This window comes from Coffea eugenioides, chromosome 1, assembly GCF_003713205.1.
Source record: "Coffea eugenioides isolate CCC68of chromosome 1, Ceug_1.0, whole genome shotgun sequence".
Lineage (NCBI taxonomy): Eukaryota > Viridiplantae > Streptophyta > Magnoliopsida > Gentianales > Rubiaceae > Coffea > Coffea eugenioides.
In genome coordinates this window covers 8,649,615-8,663,912 of record NC_040035.1, presented here as the reverse complement: position 1 = coordinate 8,663,912, position 14,298 = coordinate 8,649,615, and the positions used below count along the sequence as shown (strand labels likewise).

Below are 14,298 nucleotides of genomic sequence, written 5' to 3'. Positions count from 1 at the left end.
CTTCTAGCTGTAACTCCTTCATTTTGCTCTACAATCACAGGTTTGCTATTATTGATATATGCATAAGAGACATGAAGCATTGGTATTTAGTTGAAAGTGATATTTTTCTTACTAGTTTTTCAGCTGATGTCTCGTCAACCATAGCATTCTTCTTTCGACTAAAATGTGTCATGTCATAAAGTTCAATTGGTTCAACTGTCCTTCCCTCCTTAGCTTCCTATTAGCAAAACAGGTTAAATATGTGAGGACTCGTAAAAACTATTATTTTTTTTAAGCCTAATTTATGGCTTAATAAATTATCTAATTGGATTTTTACCACGAGGAATATTTTCTAGTCTCATTAGACCTAAATACATGACAATATAATTTCGTTATATTTTTAAAGTGGCTCGTTTCAAAAATTATTTTTCTTAGGAGCTTGTTTAGGGAAAAGGTGAAAATACGTTTGGAGAATTTTTGCCAATTAGGAGTACAATTAGCCCGGAAATTTTGGGACATGTACAACGGCTTTAAAATAGGTAATTTTAGATTTAAGTACTTAAATGATAGTTAATAAAATTATCGTTATAAGAATTTTTTTGGAGGTTTCGCGTAATAGCGTTAAAATTGTCGGTACGCGTTTTCATACGCGCGGCTTTATTTGAGGGACTTTAGACCCTTATTTCGAGACAATTAAGAGTGAATAATATTTATATGAACATAAGTACATTAGAGGTATAGTGCACTAGTGAACCAAACGCGAGAGAAATCGAGCCCTAATGAGGGTTGACTTTGGAGTGAATTTACACCACTCATTTTAATCTTCTCTTGGAAGCTAACCTTGATCAATTTCACTCTTTCTTCTCTCACCAACAGCCGGCCAGCCTTCCCTCTCTCTCACTCCCTTGCTTCACAAATTTTTTCATCAAATTAACCACAAAACTTCAATCAATCTTCACCAAACTTGAAGACCATCTAGCAAACTACTTGGAGGTTGGATCTAGCTAACTAAAGGGTTGCATTTCACGGTTTCTTGGAGAGTCTTGAGGACCGAAAATTTCTGGTTTAAAGCACTAAGGAGGTGTAACCTCATCCTACACCTTAAACTTGGATTATGATGGTAGAAATACATCTTTAAGCTATTGCATGTGTATGGATGGCTTGATATTGTTGGAAAATTTGAAAAGTGGGCTATATGAATTCCCACACTTGGGTTGTTGCTGATTGGAGGATTAATGTTGGATTTAATGGTAGTTTAGTGGTTAAAATGATGGATTTATGGAGTATTATTGTTGGAAACTCAAAGTTGAGGTCATGGCAAGAAGTTTCCGAACCTGCCCCTGTTTTGTTCGGCCATGATGAGGCCAATTTTTGGTGATTTATTGGTGTGAACCTGATGTTTATATGTTATGTTATATGTGTAAAAATTTCATTGGAAAACATTAACGTTTAGATGGGCAAATGAATTTATTCGTGAACTAGGCAAGCTGGAAAATTATTTTCGGATAACCCTGTCCAGCGGTAGCATTTTGACCATAACTTTGTCCTCCGACATCGAAATTGAGTTCCGTCAGTGGCATTCGAAACTAGACATCCATACCTTTCCAACAGTATAAAATATGTATTCTGATTCCATGTGTAGGAGCCGAACCATTCATTTTAAGATAGCTGTCCTGTCTCTCGGATCTGCTGGAATGGTTTGTAGAGGCAGCAACCTGAGGCTCAATTTCGAGCTGGTTGCTTGCCAAATTTCAGAATGTTTCCTTCTGTGAACTTTTAGTCCTATGAATGTATTTTCCAACGCCATAAACCATGCTCAATTCCGAGCTAAATTGACTGAGTTGTGACCAAAACAAGAGGACTGCCCTGTTTTGGAAAAACGTAATATTTGGACTGGTTTGGGACAAAACCCGGGAGTGATCTTATTAATTGAAATTTTTGATGCTAAACCATTACCAAAGGTATCATGGATGTATCTTAGACCTTTATTTCACAAATAAACCATGGTTGGATAGCTTTCTTGGTTAAACGATTTGAATTGGGAAATGAAAGTCAAAAGGCAGATTGCCTTAGAAATTTTCCGGAACTTTGGATGATTAGTTAACTACCTTCCCGAGGGTATTTTTCCCTGAAATTTGATAGAGATATACCTTTCATATAGGAGTAAAATACTGCCAATTTTGATACCAATCCAAGTTCGTTTCGATACCTAATTAAATTTCTAGTGTTGGAGGTTCAAATCTGGAAATTCTTCTCCAGTCTTGAATTCCCCCAACTTTGAGCTACCGTATCTCGGTACTCGAAACTCCGATTCTTGATCTGCTTGCTTTGCTATAAACCTCACTTGCAACTCTAATTGAGTTACAAATTTCAGAGGCCGGTTTGCAACGTGTGAATCGTGCCGAATTTTCAAAGTTGGCCGAAATCCAACTTAATTCTGCCTTGTAAACCGAGTCTGTACCTTCAAGCTCATTTTTGAGCACTTTCCACTTCGATTCATGGAAAAGTGTCTTCTAGGAACTTATAGTACTTTCTAAGAGGTTTCCAACGGTATAAATTTTTCCAATTCTTGACTTGTGCCGAGTGAGTTACGATTTTTCAAAGATTCGTAATAAAACTGAAATTTTCCAATTTCAAGAAAATAGAGTTTTTCAAGAACCCTTTATTCTTTTGATATTATCTAAACGTTTTATCCCTGATTTCCTAGATAAAGACTTAAATACTTTTGAACGTTATCAAACCCCACTCGAACCTCGATTTACGAGTAATTGAGGTTCATTTTCACGGAATTCCCTCGATTAATGCTAGTGAATGAATTATTCCTCGATATTTGGGATGTGAATGATAAATTCACTATTATTTGCTCAGGCACACACGAGGACCTTCAAAAGGATTCCCCGGTGGACGCTTGAACTTCCCTTGACCTTACTCACACCTAATATTTGGTGAGTGTCAGGTGTATGTAAACTTGTTACATGTTTAATTGTTATTAATGATTGGAAATCTTGAAAGTGGAGTCGAGTGTGTACTTTACCACACTCGTTCTCATTAGAAATGAAATTTTAATGATTGAAATGCATTGAATGAATGATTGAAATGCATTGAATGAATCAAAATGTATTGGTATGTTAGCTGCATACGTCGTTGGAGTGAATCTCCTCGACACACAAGTGCACATGGGGGACGCCCAAATCTCATTGGCCGACCTTGGACTCGAGCCTGCATGGGCTTGGTCGGGAACCTTGGCGAACCATGAGATATATAAGCTTGACCTAATGAGAGGTATTGCTTGGCATACTCGAATAGTATCGCCACAAACTAATGACAGGCGGGCCCGATACAGGGGTATGTAAGGTGAAAGGGGACAGGTTAAGTGGAGTTCTACGGACTAAACCTACCCGATTGACGGAGTGTCAATTCGTGGAGGTTATTGCTCGTGCAAGTGGAACTCAGCTCCTGAGAGCTACTATATCCTTAAATTGTTTCTGTTTACTTTTCCCGCTCGAATTGTTAATTATTGCAATATTAGTGCTTGACTTGTAAATTGAGATTGTTAATTGAGCAATGTGCTTGCATGTGTGTTCTTGGCCTCACGAGCGTTTTGCTCACCCTGTAGATTTGTTTTCCTTAACAGGACTGGATCCGGGGACGTATTGGAGAAACCCTCTTGATGTACTTTTGTTTAGGGTTTCCGTCATCATTTTGTCGATGCCTCTTGGTTTTGAGTTGTACTGTTGTATTTGGAGTGTAGCATTTGGGCATGAGATGAATTTGGGTTTAAAGTTGTATTTTGAACACCCGATGTACGGGTTGGATAATAGATGACCATGGTTAACTTGAACACTTCCGCATCACTGTATTTATGTTTTGTACATGTGACTATTAGATTAGTTATAAGCTTGAATGTTTTGCGTGAGTCCTGGCGAGAGCTGAGCAGGCGTCCCGCAGATACCCTTTGGTTCGCCTTAGGGAGAAGTGGGGGCGTCACAGTTGGTATCAGAGCACTAGGTTAGAGGTTTATATGGGAGACATATTAGATATTCTACCTTTAAGACTCGATATGGGATGACTTAATCATACCCTAAGTGATACTTGAGGCGAGCTAGCAACTAAGTTAGTCCTACCTCAAGTGACAATCGGGATGAACCAACGATTAAGTTAGGCATGCATTGCAGGATATTGGAACTGGGTAGTGATTTAAGTTTCTAACCTGAAAAGTATTATTATTTTGCAGGGATGGATGACGGAAATGGAGCCCCGACAGCTAACGGGAATGGCCATACGAATGGTCATGTAGTGCCTCCTAGACCTATCTATTACCGAACTTTAGCTGGGGGAGCTCGTGTGCGCTACTCGCCTGATCCTCGATACCCCCCATGTGCTTGTAGGGTGACTTTTGCTTACCCAAACCATGTTGTACTGGCCTTGGACGACGAGCGTCGTCAGTTGGTGACTGCCAACTTGGACTTACAGGCTGAGGTGGACGAGCTACGACAGATGGTGAGTGCTCAGGGCGAGAGGGTCGCCGAGCTTGAGGAGGTGATTGAGGGCGAGGTTACCACATCTGCTGTGGTTAATGAGGAGCTCCGGAGCACTAGAGCTCAGCTTACTAGACTGAGAGAGGAGGTCCGTAGTCGGGCTTCCGATATTGTAGCTGATGCCACTAGACTAGTCGATGAGGCTATGGGGGTAACCCAGGACTCTGAAGAGGATCCGGAGGAGGATCCTGAGGAGGAGGTTCCTCCTGATAGTCCTACTGTGGACTAGGTCTAGGCAGTTTGACCACTCTTTTGACTAGTATAGCTAGAATTAGCTGGGGTGATGCTAAGTGCTGAGGCCATTGTATTTTGCATGACTGTGTGGCTTATTTTGACGCACTTGCTCTTACTTTAGTCTTCTGTGACTAAAAGTACTTCTGTGGCACTTGTGTGCTATACTTTTGTGACTACCCCATGACTTGCTAATTGTATGAATTTGATATGTTAATGAATGTAAATTATTGTTAATTTCAATATTTTCTTGATCGGCTCCTGCTCTTTACTTTGCACCGCATAATTTATTTATTTATTTCTTGCATTAGGCACGCCTAAGTTATGGAAGGGTTAAGAAGGGGTCGAGGCCGTGGTCGAGGCCGTGGGCGGGGGACTAGACCGGCCCAACCTCAGGGGAATGACCAGGGATCAGCAACTGGACCGATCCAGGGCCAGGAAAATATAGAGGGTAATCAAGTGGCTACTGCCATTAATAGGATGACAGATATCCTAGAGCGTTTAGCTGATAGACAAGGACCTGGACCGTTTAACCAGCCTGGGGTCAGGAAAGAGGAGAGGATAGAGCCCTAGAGAGATTCTTAAAATTTAACCCGCCTAAGTTCCTTGGCGAGTCTGATCCTGAGGTCGCGGAGAATTGGTTAGAAAGGATGACCAACATATTCGCTGCTTTAGATTACACTGAGGATAGGCGAGTGAACTTTGCTGCTTTCCAATTTGAGGGAGTAGCCCGTGCTTGGTGGGATCTGATAAAAGGAAAATGGGAGAGGGTTCAAACCCCTTGGACTTGGGAGAATTTCACAAGGGAGTTTAATGAAAAGTTTCTTCCGCCCTTAATCCAAGAGAAGAGTGAGGATGAATTTATTAAGTTGAAACAAGGAACCCTTACTGTAGCAGAGTATGAAGGGAAGTTCACTAAACTTTCCAAATACGCTCCCGAGTTAGTAGCCAATGAACGGAGGAGGATTAGAAGGTTTGTACAGGGACTTAATGTGGAACTTCAGAAGGGCCTGGCTGTAGCCCAAATCTCTACCTTTATTGAGGCTTTAGAGAAAGCGCAAAGGGTTGAGAATGCAAGATCTCAAGTGAGGGATTTTCACAACAAAAAAAGGAATTTTCCTAGTCGCACTTCTGGGCAGACCAGTAAGAATGTACACCCTTCTAAAATGGGAAGAGGAGAAGGAGGAACGAGAACTGCTGGAGCTTCTAGGGGAGCTCTATCTAGAGGAGGTCGTAGCGGGACGACTCAAGTTAGGGGGGCACCTTCTGTTGGATCGACTGTGACTCCTCAAATTACATGTGGGTATTGTGGTAAACCCAACCATTCTGAGAACGATTGCTGGAGAAAGTTGGGGAAATGTTTATTTTGTGGTAGTACGGAACATCAAGTCGGCAATTGTCCAAAATCACCAAAGACAGGGGGAAATGCTCAAAGGCCAGAAAAGTCAACTTCTAAGCAGACCAGTGCCGGAGGGAGCCGACCGAAAGTACCGGCCAGGGTTTATGCACTGGATTATCAACAAGTTCTTGAGGCAACTGAGGTGGTAGAAGGTACAATCCCAATCTTTCACCATTTAGTTAGGGCTTTAATTGATCCGGGTGCAACTCATTCCTTTGTAAACCCTAACTTCATGAATGAGATAGACTTGAAGCCAATTAAGTTACCATATGACTTGGAGGTTAAAACACCTACTGGAGACAAAAGTTTAATTGCTAATCTGGAGTACAGGAATAGTGAAATCTATGTAGGGGAACGAAAATTATGGGTCGATTTGATCGGTTTGACGATTAAGGGATACGATGTAATCTTGGGAATGGATTGGTTAGCCCGTTATAATGCTCAGTTAAACTGTAGGACGAAAATTGTAGAGTTGCATATTCCAGGTGAAGCAACCCTGAAACTGGATGTAAGGGGTAGATTAGTTTCGTCTGCACTTATTTCAGGAATTCGGGCTAGAAAATTATTAAGTAAAAGAGCTCAAGGGTATTTGGCTTTTCTTATTAACACTCCTAGTGATAAGGTGAATTTGGAAGACACACCGGTAGTAAAGGATTTTTCAGATGTTTTTCCTGAAGAATTGGAGTCTCTACCCCCGGAACGGGAAATAGCTTTTAAGATCGATGTGATTCCGGGAGTGGCACCTATTTCTAGAACACCATATCAGATGGCTGCAGCGGAATTGAAAGAGTTGAAATTACAACTGCAAGACCTGTTGGAAAGGGAATTTTTAAAAGAGAGTAATTCCCCGTGGGGAGACCCAATTTTGTTTGTAAAGAAAAAAGATGGGAGTTTGAGGTTATGTATAGATTATCGAGGCTTAAATGATGTTACGATTAAGAATAAATACCCACTGTCCCACATTGATGAGTTGTTTGACCAATTGCAAGGAGCTGTAGTATTCTCAAAATTAGATTTGAGACAGGGTTATTACCAGTTAAGGATTTTGGAGAGGGACATACCCAAGACTGCTTTTAACTCGAGATATGGGCATTTTGAGTTTGCCGTGATGCCATTTGGGTTAACAAATGCTCCTGCTGCTTTTATGGATTTAATGCATAGGATTTTTAAGCCCTATTTGGACCAATTTGTAGTGGTGTTTATTGATGATATTTTGGTATATTCTAAAAATGTGGAGGATCATGAAAAGCATTTGAGAATTGTTTTGCAAACTTTAAGGAAACATCAACTATACGCTAAATTAGTAAGTGTGAATTCTGGCTAAAAGAAGTGACTTTCTTGGGACAGATAATTTCTAAGAATGGGATTAAAGTGGATCCAGCTAAAGTTGAAGCTGTTTCGAAATAAAACGACCGGAAAATCCTACCGAGGTTCGGAGTTTTATTGGATTAGCAGGGTATTACCGGAGATTCATTCAAGATTTTTCGAAAATTGCTGGACCCATGACTGAATTGACCAAGAAAAATGGGAAGTTTATATGGAATCCTAAGTGTGAGGAAAGTTTTCAGGAATTGAAAGGACGGCTGACAATGGCACCTGTGTTAGCTTTGCCAAATGGAAAGGATAGTTTTGTGGTTTACACAGACGCTTCTAAGGAAGGATTGGAGTGTGTTCTAATGCAAAATGACAGGGTGATAGCATATGCCTCTAGGAAATTGAAACCGCATGAAGAAAATTACCCGACTCATGATTTGGAGTTAGCAGCTGTGGTCTTTGCTTTAAAGAAATGGAGGCATTACCTGTATGGAGTGACATTTGAGGTTTTTACAGACCACAAAAGCCTTAAGTACTTATTTTCTCAAAAGGAACTGAATTTGAGGTAGCGTAGATGGATGGAATTTTTGGAAGACTATGACTGTACGATTAAATACCATCCAGGGAAAGCTAATGTAGTGGCTGATACTTTGAGTCGTCAAGTACAGATGGCTGGATTGATGATTAAGGAATTTGAATTGTTGGAAGAAGTTAGTCAGTGGAATCCTCGATTGGAACCGAGGAAAGTAATTCTGGGAAACATTGTATTGAATTCTCCTTTGATGGAACGTATCAAAGAATCACAAGGAAAGGACACTGAAGTACAGAAATGGTCGGAAAAGGTTAAAAAGGGGGACAAATCGGATTTTAACTTGGGACCGAACGGTGTATTGAGATTTCGGAATCGGATAGTTGTGCCGAAGGATGAAGGGCTTAGAAAGGAAATTTTAGAAGAGACACACCGATCAAAGTTTACAGTACATCCAGGAGGGAATAAAATGTATCAGGATTTGAAGAGTCTTTATTGGTGGAAAATATGAAGAAGGAGATCGCCCAATTTGTCCAAACGTGCTTAATTTGTCAACAGGTTAAAGCCGAACATCAGAAACCATCAGGGCTTTTGCAACCTCTAGAAATACCTGAGTGGAAATGGGAGAATATCACTATGGATTTTGTATCGGGGTTACCAAGAACACAGAAAGGCCATGATGCGATTTGGGTAATCGTAGATAGATTGACCAAATCAGCTCATTTTCTGCCGATTAATATGAAATATCCATTGGAGAAGTTGGCCAGGTTGTATTTGGATGAGATCATTAGGTTGCATGGAATACCTGTCAGTATCGTATCGGATAGAGATCCAAGATTTGTTTCGAGGTTCCGGCAAAAGATGCAAGAAGTATTAGGGACTAAATTGAACTTTAGTACCACTTACCATCCCCAGACGAATAGACAGTCGGAGGGGACAATTCAAACTCTTGAGGACATGTTACGGACTTGTGTTCTGGACTTTGGAGAGAGTTGGAGTAAGTTTTTGACTTTAGTGGAATTTGCCAACAATAATAGTTTCCACTCTTCTATTCAGATGGCCCCGTATGAGGCACTTTATGGTCAGAGATGTAGGTTTCCAATTTGTTGGGATGAAATAGGTGAACGAAAAATTTTAGACCCGACTACCGTGTCTTGGATTGAGGAAGCTAATGAAAAGGTAAAGTTAGTACGGCAAAGGATTCAAACTGCTCAAAGTAGACAAAAGAGTTATGCCGATAATCGAAGAAAGGATTTGGAGTTCACTGTTGGAGATATGGTATTTCTCAAGATTACGCCTTTAAAAGCAAGCTTGATGTCCGGAAAAGGGAAGAAACTACAACCAAGGTTTGTAGGGCCTTATAAGATTATTCAACGAGTTGGGAATGTAGCCTATAAGCTGGAATTACCACCGAACTTATCTCGAATTCATAATGTGTTCCATGTGTCCATGCTTAAGAAATATCATCCAGACCCCTCTCATGTTTTACAACCGGAGAATATTGAGATCGATGAAACCCTAACCTATGAGGAGAGACCGGTAAAACTTCTGGATCGAAAGGTGAAGGAATTGAGGAACAAGCAGATACCACTAGTGAAAGTTCTATGGAAGAACCACGGAGTAGAGGAAGCAACATGGGAAATTGAAGAGACAATCAGAGAGAAGTATCCAGACTTGTTCATCAACCAAGGTAAATTTCGAGGACGAAATTTTCTTAAGGGGGAGAGAATGTGAGGACTCGTAAAAACTATTATTTTTAAGCCTAATTTATGGCTTAATAAATTATCTAATTGGATGTTTACCACGAGGAATATTTTCTAGTCTCATTAGACCTAAATACATGACAATATAATTTCGTTATATTTTTAAAGTGTCTCGTTTCAAAAATTATTTTTCTTAGGAACTTGTTTAGAGAAAAGGTGAAAATACGTTTGGAGAATTTTGCCAATTAGGAGTACAATTAGCCCGGAAATTTTGGGACATGTACAACGGCTTTAAAATAGGTAATTTTAGATTTAAGTACTTAAGTGATAGCTAATAATATTATCGTTATAAGAATTTCTTGGAGGCTTTGCGTAATAGCGTTAAAATTGTCGGTACGCGTTTTCATACGCGCGGCTTTATTTGAGGGACTTTAGACCCTTATTTCGAGACAATTAAGAGTGAATAATATTTATATGAACATAAGTACATTAGAGGTTTAGTGCACTAGTGAACCAAATGCGAGAGAAATCGAGCCCTAAACGCACCAAACGAGCCCTAATGAGGGTTGACTTTGGAGTGAATTTACACCACTCATTTTAATCTTCTCTTGGAAGCTAACCTTGATCAAATTTCACTCTTTCTTCTCTCACCAACAGCCGGCCAGCCTTCCCTCTCTCTCACTCCCTTGCTTCAAAAATTTCTTCATCAAATTAACCACAAAACTTCAATCAATCTTCACCAAACTTGAAGACCATCTAGCAAACTACTTGGAGGTTGGATCTAGCTAACTAAAGGGCTGCATTTCACGGTTTCTTGGAGCCTCTTGAGGACCGAAAATTTCTGGTTTAAAGCACTAAGGAGGTATAACCTCATCCTACACCTTAAACTTGGATTATGATGGTAGAAATACATCTTTAAGCTATTGCATGTGTATGGATGGCTTGATATTGTTGGAAAATTTGAAAAGTGGGCTCTATGAATTCCCACACTTGGGTTGTTGCTGATTAGAGGATTAATGTTGGATTTAATGGTAGTTTAGTGGTTAAAATGATGGATTTATGGAGTATTATTGTTGGAAACTCAAAGTTGAGGTCATGACAAGAAATTTCCGAAACTGCCCCTGTTTTGTTCGGCCATGATAAGGCCAATTTTTGGTGATTTATTGGCGTGAACCTGATGTTTATATGTTATGTTATATGTGTAAAAATTTTCATTGGAAAACATTAACGTTTAGATGGGCAAATGAATTTATTCGTGAACTAGGCAAGCTGGAAAATTATTTTCGGATAACCCTGTCCAGCGGTAGCATTTTGACCATAACTTTGTCCTCCGACGTCGAAATTGAGTGCCGTCAGTGGCATTCGAAACTAGACATCCATACCTTTCCAATGGTATAAAATGCGTATTCTGATTCCATGTGTAGGAGCCGAACCATTCGTTTTAAGATAGCTGTCCTGTCTCTCAGATCTGCTGGAATGGTTTGTAGAGGCAGCAACTTGAGGCTCAATTTCGAGCTGGTTAATTGCCAAATTTCAGAACATTTCCTTCTGTGAACTTTTAGTCCTATGAATTTATTTTCCAACACCATAAACCATGCTCAAATCCGAGCTAAATTGACTGAGTTGTGACCAAAACAAGAGGACTGCCCTGTTTTGGAAAAATGTAATATTTGGACTGATTTGAGACAAAACCCGGGAGTGATCTTATTAATTGAAATTTTTGATGCTAAACCATTACCAAAGGTATCATGGATGTATCTTAGACCTTTATTTCACAAATGAACCATGGTTGGATAGCTTTCTTGGTTAAACGATTTGAATTGGGAAATGAAAGTCAAAAGGCAGATTGCCTTAGAAATTTTCCGGAACTTTGGATGATTAGTTAACTACCTTCCCGAGGTTATTTATCCCTGAAATTTGATAGAGAGATACCTTTCATATAGGAGTAAAATACTGCCAATTTTGGTACCAATCCAAGTTCGTTTCGATACCTAATTAAATTTCTAGTGTTGGAGGTTCAAATCTGGAAATTCTTCTCCAGTCTTGAATTCCCCCAACTTTGAGCTACCGTATCTCGGTACTTGAAACTCCGATTCTTGATCCGCTTGCTTTGCTATAAACCTCACTTGCAACTCTAATTGAGTTACAAATTTCAGAGGCCGGTTTGCAACGTGTGAATCGTGCCGAATTTTCAAAGTTGGCCGAAATCCAACTTAATTCTGCCTTGTAAACCGAGTCTGTACCTTCAAGCTCATTTTTGAGCACTTTCCACTTCGATTCATGGAAAAGTGTCTTCTAGGAACTTATAGTACTTTCTAAGAGGTTTCCAACGGTATAAAGTTTTCCAATTCTCGACTTGTGCCGAGTGAGTTACGATTTTTCAAAGATTCATAATAAAACTGAAATTTTCCAATTTCAAGGAAATAGAGTTTTTCAAGAACTCTTTATTCTTTTGATATTATCTAAACGTTTTATCCCCGATTTCCTAGATAAAGACTTAAATACTTTTGAACGTTATCAAACCCCACTCGAACCTCGATTTACGAGTAATTGAGGTTCATTTTCACGGAATTCCCTCGATTAATGCTAGTGAACGAATTATTCCTCGATATTTGGGATGTGAATGATAAATTCACTATTATTTGCTCAGGCACACACGAGGACCTTCAAGAGGATTCCCCGGTGGACGCTTGAACTTCCCTTGACCTTACTCACACCTAATACTTGGTGAGTGTCAGGTGTATGTAAACTTGTTACATGTTTAATTGTTATTAATGATTGAAAATCTTGAAAGTGGAGTCGAGTGTGTACTTTACCACACTCGTTCTCATTAGAAATGAAATTTTAATGATTGAAATGCATTGAATGAATGAAATGTATTGGTATGCTAGCTGCATACGTCGTTGGAGTGAATCTCCTCGACACACAAGTGCACATGGGGGACGCCCAAATCTCATTGGCCGACCTTGGACTCGAGCCGGCATGGGGTTGGTCGGGAACCTTGGCGAACCATGAGATATATAAGCTTGACCTAATGAGAGGTCTTGCTTGGCATACTCGAATAGTATCACCATAAACTAATGACAGGCGGGCCCGATACAGGGGTATGTAAGGTGAAAGGGGACAGGTTAAGTGGAGTTCTACGGACTAAACCTACTCGATTGACGGAGTGTCAATTCGTGGAGGTTATTGCTCGTGCAAGTGGAACTCAGCTCCTGAGAGCTACTATATCCTTGAATTGTTTCTGTTTACTTTTCCCGCTCGAATTGTTAATTATTGCAATATTATTGCTTGACTTGTAAATTGAGATTGTTATTTGAGCAATGTGCTTGCATGTGTGTTCTTGGCCTCACGAGCGTTTTGTTCACCCTGTAGATTTGTTTTCCTTAACAGGACTGGATCCGGGGACATATTGGAGAAACCCTCTTGATGTACTTTTGTTTAGGGTTTCTGTCATCATTTTGTCTATGCCTCTTGGTTTTGGGTTGTACTGTTGTATTTGGAATGTAGCATTTGGGCATGAGATGAATTTGGGTTTAAAGTTGTATTTTGAACACCCGATGTACGGGTTGGATAATAGATGACCATGGTTAACTTGAACGCTTCCGCATCACTGTATTTATGTTTTGTACATGTGACTATTAGATTAGTTATAAACTTGAATGTTTTGCGTGAGTCCTGGCGAGAGCTGGGCAGGCGTCCCGCAGATACCCTTTGGTTCGCCTTAGGGAGAAGTGGGGGTGTCACAGCATGACTGTAAGCCATGTGTTTACCTTATCACACTGGCTGAACTGGGCCCCAAAACCCTCCGTTCAACGGACTATTCGAGCCAGCAGAGGGCTTGGTCGGGTAGGACGGTAGCTTTGGGTAAGTGTTTCGGTATACTCGAGTATTACCACGGAGTAGCAGATTACTGATAGTGATATGGCCATCCAAGTGAGGGAAGTGTTTATTATTTTGGAGGTTATAAGGAGGAGTTCGGTGGAGTGTGTAGTGCATTGAAGTGGTTCTAATGCGAGCACCGTATCCTTTTAAAAGTGATTGTTTGGTGATGTGCTTTCTCAATTGCTTAATGAAAGTGATTGTACAGTGAAATGTGCACTACTCGCTTAATTGTACTGATTTAAGTGCTTATTAATTGTTGCTTGCATGGAAACTTCACGGGCGTAAGCTCACCTTTTTAGCTTTGTTTTCCTTACAGGAGTTGGAGATTGAAAAGTGATTGGATGGAATTGGAAAGTTGTTTTGGGAAATTCCATCACTATGCGTATATATTGGAGTCACGTTTTCTTTTGTATTTTAAGATGGTTGAATCTTCTGTTTTGAGTTGATGTAATATTAAGAATGGATGTTTAGAACGTGTATTTTGTTTCTTTTAGTGGACAAATCTTTGTTTCAAGCTGATTGGAATGGTACTTAAGAGTGAATGTTCAGTTGTTCAATGATAATGTTATCTCTGAAGTTAATGTAAGTGAGTGAGTCCTGGCGAGAGCCAGGCAGACGATCTGCTAACTTCTAGGGTAGGCCCTAGGAGAAGGTGGGGTCATCACAATTAAGGTGTGTAAATGTTAAATAAGGTATGAAAATATGAATTTTCTTCATGTT

The 14,298-nt window shown here is 40.0% G+C and overlaps 1 long non-coding RNA gene across 1 annotated transcript in view; it reads left to right on the top strand.

Annotated features, from left to right (window-relative positions):
- LOC113777611 overlaps positions 1-14,071 on the top strand; it is a 79,109-nt gene extending 65,038 nt beyond the window's left edge. Inside the window, exon 3 of the long non-coding RNA XR_003469204.1 lies at positions 13,895-14,071. This is a non-coding gene — a long non-coding RNA (uncharacterized LOC113777611). The remainder of the gene's footprint in view (positions 1-13,894) is intronic.
- The last annotated feature ends 227 nt before the right edge of the window (positions 14,072-14,298 follow it).